The sequence below is a fragment of the Pogoniulus pusillus genome, chromosome 5 (genome assembly GCF_015220805.1).
Source record: "Pogoniulus pusillus isolate bPogPus1 chromosome 5, bPogPus1.pri, whole genome shotgun sequence".
Taxonomy (NCBI): Eukaryota; Metazoa; Chordata; class Aves; order Piciformes; family Lybiidae; genus Pogoniulus; species Pogoniulus pusillus.
The window spans coordinates 19,959,645-19,971,589 of record NC_087268.1 but is presented as its reverse complement, the minus strand read 5'-3'; positions in this window follow the sequence as shown (position 1 = coordinate 19,971,589).

Sequence of the window (11,945 nt, the reverse complement as noted above, 5' to 3'; positions counted from 1 at the left end):
CTCAATAAAGCTTTACTGGGAACACAGGTGATTATTGTCTCTACTGCTTTTACCCAGGGCAGTGTGTTCAGGCTGGGCTGGAGCACGGACAATGGATTTTTGGTTTGTCTAATGCATGTTGAGTTGTCTACTGCATCATTGAGTGCTCATTAGGACTTCCTTCAGTATTCCTCAGGCTGTGTTGGCCATACTACATCAGACTTGGTTACTCAACCCCTTGCTTCATATAATATACTTTTTTCTCCAGTTTATGAGTAAATCCTTACTTTACAAACTTAATCTAAAGTATTCGAACTCTACCATCTGACTACTTTGCAAATGTAAAACAAGTCTAACTTAAAACTGTTTGTGCCTTTGCCTGTGAACACAAAGCCAGATTTAAAGATGTGGGTTTCAGAATCGCAGTTCTCATGCATGCTTATCAGAGGTTATGTGCCCTTGGAAGATGTTTCAAGCATTTTGTGTTGATGATGATTCTTATTTCCATTTTTCAGGGGAGGAGCATTTGTCTCCCTGATCTTCATTTCTTTCTGACTAGCACAAATCACTGCTCAGCTTGGAGCAGATGATGAAAAATGTGGTTTGAAATTCACATGGCAACCATAAATTTTTGTCCGTGTCTAGAATTTGATGTTCTATTGCGTTTGAGTTCCAGAGTTTTCTTTCCTCTAAAGAGAAAATAAGAAAATAAATACTTCCAGAAGTTGTAGGATTACAAACTGTCGGGTGCCAGCAGCCCTTCAAGTAGGATTGTTTAGGATTGATTTGCCAATATCGGGAGGGAGGTCTTGATTCTTTCTCTGCAAATGTTTCTAGCCTGGATTGAAGTCAGCATTTGTGGCAGTACATTCAAAGCCCCTCTCCCCTGCGAAGGCAGGATGGGAAAGTTGAGCAGCTGAGAACAGAGGGAGCTGGGGAAGACATCCACACCTACGCCCAGAGGGCTATGGGTCAGTAAAAACTCACATGAGCCCTTCCCCCAGGCCATGTGGCCTGCCAGGCATGGTATGACAGAGACCCCAGTGCTGGGGCATGTCTGGGCAAAGGAACAGATGCTTATTTATTCTAGGCACCCACTTTGTTAGTTTGGGCTTTTGGGAAATGCTCTCCTTTATGGTAATGTGCAAGAAAATTAGATGGCTTTGATAAAATGGGTGAGCTGCAGAGTGAGTGAGCTCTTGGGTCTTTACTCAGCACACATGTGGACTAAGCAGCTCTAGCAGTTCAGGAAGATTTTCTGATGAAAAGGGATGATAAGAATAATTCCCACAATCAGCAAACAGTGTTGTGAGTATTTGATATATTCCTAAAGACCCTGGGAAGTTCCTTCCTTTTTTTAGTGAGCTAATATTACTGCTTTTGAATCTATCTTTTCCAAACACTATTTTCAAACTACCATTTCTGTTGTGAAGATAACCCTCAGCTGAACTACCCAAACTTTATAACCTTTGTATCAGATTATGTGGGAGGCAGAGCCAAACTGATAAATAATATATTTTTAATTCCTTGCCTTACTCCCCCTTGTCTGTAACAGCATTCTCTCAGGAAATTGTAACAGGCTGCTGTGAAAATTGACCAAAGGTACTCAGCACATCTATATTTGGGAAGGAGAGCTGAGGGGAAAGCCATAAACTTAGATCTAGCCCCAGAGGGAAGAAATGCAGACAAAGCACAATGGTGGTCATGAGGCTGCAGAAGAGGCCTGCTTTGTGGCTTATGGCACTTTTTCTATGGGCATGTTTTATACAACTGTCACGAGTGCTTGGGTTTCTCAAGACACCCTCTCTCCCTTCTGCCTTGCTTCTTGCTCCTTAGAGGATGCCTACACACAACTGATAGCCAAGAGCCAGCTAGGCATCCTATCTCCAGAAAACTGTGAAATGCTTTTCTTGGGATGGCTTGCTGTCCCCATCAGCTGAGGTACTTCGATGGCTACCTCACATTGTATTTTGAACATAGTAGTGCTAAAGACTATGTTTCCCTTCCTGCTGAGTGGGAGTCACACTAAGCATGTAGCTATGCCATAAAAAGTAGAAGTAACAACAGAAGAAATCTTGTCCTACCTGCTGGTCCCAAGGCACCATTCCCAGCATTTTGCTCAGCTGAATACAAAGATCCACTTAGTGATTATTTCATCACAACCTTCAGGAAGACTAATTTATTTATCTCCCATCTTTTTCTGATATTTGGCCTGGATCCTTCTCCTGATATCATCACATCACATTCACTACTGTAAAGCTGTACAAAAAGCTATGAAGCCATCACACTGGTGTCTGACTGACTGAAGCCAGCTTGAAAAGTGTAAGTCTTGGCTTCTGTTCTTTCCTTGTTATTGACATGCAACCATTTATAGGAATGAGTTGTTGCAGCACATAAACTACTCTGAGCAGCTTTTTGAGCATGGGAGTCATATTTATTTGCACCTTCAGCAGTATGAAGTTTCACATCTCTTGTCACAAAGAGAGGATGCTTGCTCTTAATATCCCACATCTAGCACTAGATTAGCAACTGATTAGGTGTCAAAAGGCAGATGTGTATGATATGAGGCAGGAAAGCAGGGAGCTATGCTTCTCATCGCTCAGCAAAGAGTTGTTTGGAGAATGTCAAATTAGATTCACAGAATGACAGAATGTCAGGGGTTGGAAATGACCTCTGAAGATCACCTAGTCCAATGGCACTACTAAAACATTCACCTAGATTAAATTACATAGAAATGTGTCCAGGCAGACTTTGAATACTTTCAGAGATGGAGGCTCCACAGCCTTTCTGGACAGCCTCGTCCTGTGTTTTGTCACCCACACACTGAATAAGTTATTCCTTCTGTTTCGGTGAGACCTTCTGTGTCCCAATTTGTGTTCATTGCCCCTTGCCCTGTCACAGCACCACTGAGAGAAGAGTCTGGCTCCATCCTCCAGGCATTTCCCCTTTAGGTATTGATAAGAATTAATGAAATTACTCCCTACCCCAGCCTCCTCCCTTCCAGGCTAAACAGACCCACCTATCTCAGTCTCTCCTAGTAAGGTTCCAGTCCCCTCAGTATCTTGTGGTTCTCTGATGGACTCTCCTTGTCTCTTGAGCTGCAGAGCCTAGAACTGGGTGCAGTATTACCAGGGCAGAGTAAGGAAGAGAACCTCCCTTCACCTGCTGCTCACACTCTTCTTAATGAACCCTGGGATGACACTGGTCTTCTTGGCCACATTCTTGGCTCATGGTCAGCCTGAGGTCCAAAAGCACTCCTGGGTCCTTTTTCCAGAGCTCTTTTCCATCAGGTCAGCCCCAACCTGTACTGGTGCAGGGTGTTATTGGTCTCCAGGTTCAGGACTCTATACCTGCCCTAGTTGAATTTCATCAGGTTTCTGACATCTTCAGCCTGCACAGGTCCCACTGAATGGCAGCACAGTCTGACGATATATTAGCTGCTCTTCCCCGTTTTCTATCCTCCGCAAATCTGGCAGAATTTGTTAATGGAGGCCATTGCTTAAGTATCCTACATTTGAGCAACTGGACTTTTCAAGGGTGCCATTGCTCAGGAATGAAGTGACAGGAAGTAAGACAGCTGGGACTCAAGCATTTCGTATTTCTGTGCAAGTGCTAGAGGCTTATGCAGCAAGGTTGTGGTGGGAACAGTGGAAGCAGAGTTGCAGGAGAGGGGTATGTTTTAAAAACGTTTCTCATGAACCACAGGCTTGAAGAAGATGATGGAGCTGCCAGGCAGGAGTAAAATTCTGTGAGGAACAAAACCAAAGGTGCTGATTTTGACTGCAGGAAGACAATTATTGAACTTGATGTATATAGTCAGAGCAGAAAGCTGATGGAGCAGGACAGAAATTCTGCAGTTAGTTTGGATGTGTAGTAGAGAACTTCTTGAGCACAGACCCACCATTTCCATTCTGCAGTAGCATGTATTTAGTGCTCAAAGCTGAGCACTACTATTGATGTCCACTTCTGTTCTGCAGAAATGAGATGAGTCAAAGCATACCTGTTAGAGAAGAGAATACTCTGAACTATCTCCCTTTGGACAAATTCACCCTTCAAACAGCAAGAACCAGCCTGTCAGCTGAAGCTCTTGGGAAACACTACAACAGCAGCAGCAGCAGCTTTTCCATGGGAAAAAGCTGATCTTTTAGCCGATGTCTCCTTCTAGAGCCCTTTTAGTGACTAACTGAATACTTTTAAAACCTTCCCCTAACACTCCACTCCCTCTGTTGAGGTTTGAATGGGGAAAGACCAAGGCACAAAACTCCTTTCTCCTCCCTCTGCAGGCTTGAACAGCTCCCACCAGTTGCTAAAGTTACACACATGTACTCATTTGTGGAAAAGCCTGTGATTTTAAACATCCCCCCTTAGTCTTCTCCTGCCTAGGCTACAAAGTCCCAAGTCCCTCAGTCTTTCTTCATAAGAGATGCTTCCATGTCCTAATCATCTTCATATGTCTTTGCTGTACCCTCTTAAGCAGTTCCTTGTCCTTGAACCAGGGAGCCTACATCTGGACACAGTACTCCAGATGAGGCCTCACCATGTCAGAGTGAAGAGAGAGGATAACCTCCCCAAGTGTGCTTACCATAGTCTTCTTGATGCACCCCAGGATGTCATGGGTCTTCTTGGCCACAAGGACACATTGCTTGGCTCGTGGTCAAATTTTTGTCCACCAGGACTCCCAAGTCTTTTTCCACAGAGCTGCTTTCCAGGAGGTCAGCCCCTAACCTGTATTAATACACAGGGTTATTCTTCCCTAGGCACAGTACCTTACACTTGCCCTTGCTGAATAACAGTTTTATTTCAGGCACTTGGGATAGGAGTGACAAGGCAATGTCAAATTTGCCATCCATAGGAAACAGAAGGTCTGTGTAGGATTTGGAATCTCACCCAGGCAAAGAACTCCAGAGTTGTTATATTTTAAAGCAGAGCAAAGACACAGACTCAGAACAGCCATGTACACAGAGAGAGAAATGAAGCTAAAAGGCAGTTATCACCTGTCCCTTCACAGCTTCAGGATCTGGATTACAGCATAGAGATGTGATTTTTTTTTAAATGAAAAGGATGCCTTTTCCCATCCTCTCTCATAAGTGCAGAGCTATGCTTCTTGTCTTCTCATGAACATCTTGTAGTTCAATAGCTGGTAGCTACTCTGTGTGTTCTTCACATCCTTTATTTACCAGGCCCCAAGTCTCCTCTGAGTAATGTGCAGGAGCATTCCAGGACTGTCCTTGAGTTTTGATAACAGAGCAGGCTGTCTTAACACCTTCTAGCTAGTGAAAGAAAACACTTAATTTATCACAGTATCACAGTATCATCAGGGTTGGAAGAGACCTCACAGATCATCAAGTCCAACCCTTTACCACAGAGCTCAAGGCTAGACCATGGCACCAAGTGCCACGTCCAACCTTGCCTTGAAGTGCCCCAGGGACGGTGACTCCACCACATCCCCAGGCAGCCCATTCCAGTGTCCAATGACTCTCTCAGTGAAGAACTTTCTCCTCACCTCAAGCCTAAATCTCCCCTGGCGCAGCCTGAGGCTTTATGGTACAGTCGTCAAAGTATCTGGGACACATAAATCTACAGGGAGCCAGCAGATGCTCTGTTCCTCTGAAAATCCTTCTCTATACACTGCAAGAAGTGGGACAAGTGCAAAGGGGAAGGTAATTCCTCTTCACTAGTTAAGCGGAATTCCTCCAACTCTGTTCTGAGAGGGTATCACGCTTCAATTTCTGCCAGAGGGAAGTCTGGCTTTAAACAAAAGTGGAAATTCCTTTTTTAAAAACAAAATACCTATCTTTCTTTTAAAAAATGCATTATGGGTTCAGAGAGCAAAATGACAAGGTGGAAAAATTGTGAGCTTGTTTCTGACCAGGAACAGCCTCCATCACACTCCCTTCTTCCAGCAGAAGTGAGTTGTAACTGGATAAATAGCAATATAGACAAAAGATTCTGAAAAGCAGATTCTATGCCACACCTCAAAATCTGTGGTCAACTGTCCAAATCATGCTGGTGAACTGTTAGCCTAGAAGATATATCATCAGAATTGTTTATCTTCCATGTTTTCTTCCTTTATTTAATGTACTCTGTTCAAAACCAGAAATACTAATAACATTATAGAAGAAAGTCAAGCAAAACAATTGTCACAGTCAGACATGGGTGGCCTATGGTCCCTGGTGTGGGTCTCTGTTACCTTCTCATGAACGGATAGGTTGACTACCAGTACTTGTCCCAGTTTTGCTGGGACAGCATCCTAGACCAGCCATGCCTTGCAGGCTGTTAGCAGTTCTCAGTAAGCCAGAGCAGCTGAACACTACTGCTGTATCTCGGACCAGAAAGGTTCATTATAGAAGGGTTCTCCTACTTGGGCCTCTGACTTTGCTCCTCTTTTTTCATCCGCTCTTGAGGACTGCTCTCCTGCTTGTGACTGCTGTACATTTGCTGGGCTGAGTATAACTTTGTATGCCTTGTGTTGGTATTAATGACTGTTTCATTAGATCTGTTTTCATTTCAGCCTATACACTCCTCTCCTTTACCTGATCCTCCTTCTCTGCTGGGAAGAGATCATGGTGCAACTGCTAGATATTAGACCCAGATATAGACTAAGTGGTTCTCAGTGCTTATTTGGGGTCTGACTTAAATAGCTTACTCGAGAGAATTACAGACCTTTAATGTGAGAGTGTCAAAGGGCTGAAGTTTGAATGGATTTGACCAAAATACTACAAGAATTCATTATGTTGATATTGGAAGGATTGTCATTGAATGTGGTTTTCTGGGGTTTGTTTCTGGAGTTATTTTTGAAGACGTGGGTAACTTTCTTGCTGTTGGTTATTGCTTTACTGCAGTTTATAATTTCTGGGCATGGCTGCTGCTCTGATAGGTTCTTTGGTGTCAGGCTATGGTGGTTTTTAGTAACAAGGACTTGTGTTTTCTGTGGAATGGTAGTGGGCAAGGAGAATTTGGTATACCCTTGAAATGTTTCCACCACCTTGATCATATTGTTTGGCTTTTTAAATAGGAAGAGGAGCAGGAGAAGCCCAAGCAGGAGGCTCATCTCCCCTCAGCAAACTTCCCCATTTGTACTGAGTGTTACATTCCTGGCCTGGAATACACCTATCATCTGTCTGGCTGAGTGGAAACTGCTGATGACCTACGGATTGTGGCTGGCCTCTGATTCTGCCCCAGCAAAACTAGAATGCAGGCTTCAATTACTTACAGTTGTGGGGTTTTGTTTGGGTTTGTCTCATTTATTTTAAATTACTCTGAATTCTGAGATTACATCTTTGTCTATACTAAAAATTATTTTGGATCATTGTGAAGTAGGAAATTCCAGCTGTAATTTCTGTTCTGGATAATGCATGTATATTAAGCCCTGAAATACCTGAGTTAGGAGTAATTTTATGACTCTCATGCTATAATCTGTCCTGAATTACCAACATCCATTTTGTACTTTAAACTTCACTTTAGAAGAGCTTTTGTTTTGGGGCAGTTGAAGTTTTCACTGCTATTGCATACAGAGAGGTAACTAGAGGAGGAATTGCTTTGGGTATTGTCATGTTAACAATAGATGTAACTTTAATAAGAATATGGGTTGTCAAGAGTTTTGTCATCCCTTTAGGACTGCTTCCTGTAGACTGACACAGCTCATATGCAATCTGTGCTACTTTTACCACTCCATTTAGACACGTGGTTCTCTCCTTCTCAGGCCACTCATAACCACATCTTTGCGTAATATGTACTGTCTGTCTTCTTTACTTTGCCTTTTCTTGACAGCAAGCATCTTATCAGGCTAGGAGCTGAATTCTAGGAAAAATCCTGGTGCTCCATGTATCAGGCTATCAGTAGTCCTATGTGGGAATGCAACGTGAGAAGGAATAACAACAAGCAGACTGAACATTTTGACCTTGGTACCCATGGCTTCAGGATGCCTCCCACAGGAGAGAAGAGATAGTGGACACCTGGTTAGTGAAAAAACAAGGCGTGATGTATGTAAAAGACTGGGTTGTTCTTGCCTAGACTGTGCTAGTGTGTAGGTGTGTGCTCTGTGCTCAAGACTATGTAAATGGAGTCAGAAAGAACAACAAAGGTCTCCAATGGGATTCACACTGAATCGTGTGAAGTCCGTGTAGTATCCCTCGCGGACAGGTGGTGACCTACACCTCATTCCTGAAGGAAGATTTGTGGCTAACATTCCTACCAGACCTTAATAGAATGTTCATGTTTGCCAAGTTTCTGTCAGAAATAAACTTCTGGATGATCAGGTGTCTCTACATTTCCCTCCACAGCCTCAGGTCTTCACATGCAGACCAGGAGATGCTTGCCATTCTTTTATAATTACAAATTATAATGTGGCCTTAATATTTCAAATAATTAGCAATGCTTGATGTATTTATCATCCAGAGACAGGAGAAGGAGAAAGGTCAGGAATGCAGCAGAAGCAAAACCTTAAAGCCCATGGCATGTGTGCTGGCTTAGAGCAGATCCCTCCCCCAGTAAAGTAAATTCACTACAACTCAGAATTTTGGAAAGTTGGAGAAAAAATGGAATTGTATTTTTGTACAGTTTAAACTAAACATAACAGTATAAGAAGAGTAAACTACTACAGAAAATAAAATAAACTTAAGGAAGGTGGGGAAGGGGTGAAGTGGCAGCAAAGCAGCAGCGAAAACAGCGGTGAGGCAAGATAACAGAATCATAGAATCAACCAGATTCCAAGAGACCTCCAAGCTCATCCAGTCCAACCTATCACCCAGCCCTATCCAATCAACTAGATCATGGCTTTTCTTGAACACCTCCAGGGACTGCAACTCCACCATCTCCCTGGGCAACCCATTCCAATGGCAAATGATAGCAGTGGGTGCAACAGAAGCAGAAAGCAGAAGATACAAGTTGTGCTTCCAGACATAAGCTTTTGATGCTCCAATGAAATTATATGAACTTATCTGTTGTTGCCATTTGATGGCCTATCCCTGGAATGTTCACCTCTCCAATCAGAGACTCCAATACTCTTCCACTCCTAAGTTTCTCTGTTCCAAATTTTTTATTATGTCTGAACCAGAAGTCTCTCTCATAACAGCCACGGCTTGCCACTTTTGAGTCAATGAAGCCATGGCATGTAGAAAAAAAGAAACCTTTAAGTGAGTCAACCCAAAAGGGAAAAAAAATTGTTAATCTATCAGTTTTACCTAGTAAACTTAACGTTCTTACTCCAATATACCATTACAATTAACAAGCACTTAACAGCTTATCCAGTAACCTCTAAGATCCAGTACAATCAGAAGGATAAAAACATCATCAAGATTTACAGGCAGCAACATACAGTCAGCGAGGTACAAATAAGCGAATCTCTCACTTTAAGAATCAACCCGCCCGCCTCCCGCTGAGAAAGTGCAGGGAGAGAGGGGGGGTGTAGGTGAGCCGTGCGCACCGCGCGCCGAGGGAGGGAGGCTGGGGGGGGCCTCCCGGTCCTGCGGAGCCGGCGCCGGGGGAGGAGGGGAGCGCACTCCCGGTGCCAGCCCGTGAGCCCGCGGGGGGGGGAAGGTGGGAGGTGAGCGCGCTGCTCCGGCAGGCGCGGGCGGAGGCGGGGGGCGTGTGGGCATGAAACCGACAGCTGAAAACCAGCCCCGATCTTCCGCCGCACCAAAACCCTCAAGTCCCAAACCCCACGATGGTGTCCGAGACCAATGCGACAAGAGACGCCGCCCGTCCTCCATCTCTGCAGCGAGAAGTTCCAAGGCGAAGAAGAAAAAAAACGCGATCGGCCATCAACCTGTTGAAATGCAGTCAGCAGCAGATGGATACTCAGCCGTCTCAGAAGACCTTTCAGACGCTTTCACCTGCGGGGCTTCATCTTTCTTGGGGCGATCTTATGAAGCGTGGGAGACAGCAAGAGTGGGTCTCCGGAGGAGGCCGAAGCGTCCGCTGATGTGGACTCAGTCGCTTCTTTCTTGGTCTCCGCTTTTCCTCTCGAACTGGTCAGGCCACACTGTCATGGAGAGTAGCAAAAAGCTTCTCTAGGCTTTTGCTATATTGTGTAATTTCTAGTGCCTCACATTCAAGCCAGAAGCATCGAAAAACCAAAACAATCTTTCAGTCCCATGGGAAGATTTCTCCCCAGAGTAAGTGAAAAGGTAAACACTGGCCATGTTTTCCCTTCCACTTGACCTCGCTTTTCAGACAACAGGATATTGTTTTGGTTAAGTAGGAACGACTATCTCAAGTTTGCCCAGCACCTGCAGGTGGGCTGGCCTGAGGAGTGGTCTTTACTTTGTTTAGGTAATGTTATCCAATTATATAGATTGCTTACTGTCTTTTACCAATATATGTGAACAACGTAAAAATGGTCCGAGTTGTGGGATAGTCCTGTCTTGGAACATTATAAAAATGGTGGACAGGCCAGGATCGGGGCTCGCGCGCGCTCTCTCGCCCTCTTGCTCTCTTGCTCTTGCCCTGGTCTGCGTCTTGCACTTCTGGGTTTTTCCAGCCTTTCTGGTTTTTTCCCTGGACTTAACAACAACAAACTGCTCACCGATCTAGTCTCGCCTCGGGTGGACCCCGAGTCGCGGAGACTACATTCTGCATGCCTGGACCCTTATCGGGAGAATGAGAGACTCCTTACCAAGCTATAGACTGTGAGTAGCTGACTGACGAACTATTAGCTCAAACCAGAGACTCAAAAGAACTCTCTTTAAACGTCATAGACTCTATAATTTGCCATTTTTCGGAAATGTTACTTTGATCTCAATCGAAAAGGATTCACAGTGGTGGTGTAGTTTCGGGAAGAGGGAATCCGCATTCTTTGCAATAAATCACTGATAAAATAGTCAACGCCTCGCGTATTTTCCCCATAACTCTGCCGCGAAACTGCGTTCCACGACAGATTTTGGTGTCAGAAGTGGGATTGAGAAACTGAAGTAACAGCCGAGGTTAAAAAATGGCTCAGTTTGGAAGGAGTTCTCCGGATGTAGGAGATGCCAGGTCGCCAGATCTCACAGAAACCCTGTATGCTAGGCTTGCTTCCGTGTTTGAATCAGCTAATTTAAGGAAAGCTATGGCGGAGACTTGCAGGCATGTTGCAGAGGCCTGGAGGCTGGAGGCAGAGGCGCATAAACGTGAGATAGAGACGTGCAAACGTGAGGCAGAGATGTATAAACAGGAGGTCAGAAAGCTGAGTGATGAGAATGCCCGGAGAGAATTGCGTTTAGAGCAAGCGCGTCAAGAAAACAAGTCGTTGCAGAGTGAGAGAGATGCTCTGTTAAAAGATGTTGTCAGGCGGAACTTAAGTATGGAGGAAAAGTTAGACAAGTTACTAAGCCGAAAGTCACAGTCCGGGAGCTCTTCCCGAACGCAATCAGCCGTTAGTTCCCGTGCGGACACACCGCAGCCGCGATCGCATGTCGGGTCTCGGACAGAAACTCCGCAGCCCTCGACCCATCGTAGAGAGTCAACTGGTCACCTAGGCTTGCCAACTACTTTTACTCCAATATGTCCTGAGAAGTCACAGCAACCTGTGGTTCGCCGGAAAGAGCCGGTAACTACCCCCTCTCAAACCCAAGGGTTGCAACCCTTGCACTCTCCGCCTAGAGTCTCTCGCGTCAGTACACCTTTACGCGAGCCCGATTTCTTTAAAATATGTCCGGTGAAGCACCATCCTCAGCCAATGAATCCCCAATCAGGGGCAGAGCCGTCCCTGTTGCCGCTAAAGCCGTGCGGCTCGACACCGCGTCCACCGTTTAACTCACCAATGCCGGTCCAGCCGGACGCCGCTTTGCCTCAGCCGCAGCCAGTTCAAGTCCCGGTGATTCCGCCGGCGAAGCCTCTGACGCCTCCGCCGATACCGGCACCCCAGCTACCAGCAGCACCATTATTAACAGTAGCGGAGCCGATAGCCCAGACACAACCTATTTTGCCGCCGAACGCCGTGTTATCTTCACAGCCGACTCTGCTTCAGCAGCCGATTTTGCAGACAA